The sequence below is a fragment of the Mus pahari genome, chromosome X (genome assembly GCF_900095145.1).
Source record: "Mus pahari chromosome X, PAHARI_EIJ_v1.1, whole genome shotgun sequence".
Taxonomy (NCBI): Eukaryota; Metazoa; Chordata; class Mammalia; order Rodentia; family Muridae; genus Mus; species Mus pahari.
The window spans coordinates 114,073,859-114,074,991 of NC_034613.1; positions in this window are offsets into that span (position 1 = coordinate 114,073,859).

Here is a 1,133-nt window from a genome sequence, read left to right on the forward strand (position 1 = left end):
TTTCCGAATAGACCTCCACAATCAGGAGTCCTGTTAGGACAGGCTGTAATTGATAAAGATACTTATCACATGATAACCAGTGTGCACTTTCACAAGACTACCAGGTTTACAAGAGCTCAGCTGATAAACTCAGCCTTTCTCTTCAGCTGTGTCTTTAACACAAAATCAAGCCACATTTTTATTTTCCAGAATCCACTGGACTTAAAAAGACTTACCACCTCTCTCCACCTCTCTCTCCTTCCCTCCCTCTGTCCCTCCATCCCTCTGTCCCTTCCCCCCTCTCTATCCCTCTCCCTCTCCCCCTCTCTTCATTTGTTTGTTTTTGAGAGGCTGTCCCTCTATGTAGTCCTGACTATCCTGGAAATATCCATGTACACCAGGCTGCCTTCAAACTCACATAGATGCACATGCCTCTGCCTCTAGAGTGCTGGCATTAAAGGTGCATGCCACTATGCCAAGCTCAAATATATAGCCCAGGCTGGCCTTGAACTCATGATCTTTTTGCCTCCCTCTCTGTCAGCAAACCCTATTAGAATACACCACCCTCCTTATTTATTAATAATTCTCCATATTAAGCATTCAAATGCACCGTATAGATGACTTATGCAGTCAGTTCCAATATTTATACTAGAGGTTGATGAGCAATCCTAAGGGCAGTAAGATTGGCCATAATATCACAAGGACATGGATTGCAATGTAAATCTTTCAATATAGTTACTATATTACCCAAGACTGCCATCTAGTGAATAGAGATGATAACACTGTTCATCAAAGTTGTAGAAGATAATTGAAATACATTTTTCAAGGAAAAAGCATAGAACGTGGCAGTCAGCCAGCACCCCCTGGAGTTCCCATAGCACAGTCACCATACTTTATTCAATTCTTAGAAATACCAATGGAAACTTAATAATGGTAACCAAACAATTTTAAGGTAATATTCATTGTTAGTGTATTTCTTATGAAATGTTAATAGGATAAAAGGGTGAATATTATCAAGATGAAAAGGGAAGTATGTTGCCAAAAATTATGTCCACACAAAATACCCATGAAAGGATATAGGTACAGAGACAAAATTTAGAGCTAAGATGAAAGGATGGACTATCCAGAGACTACCCCATCCGGGGATCCATCCC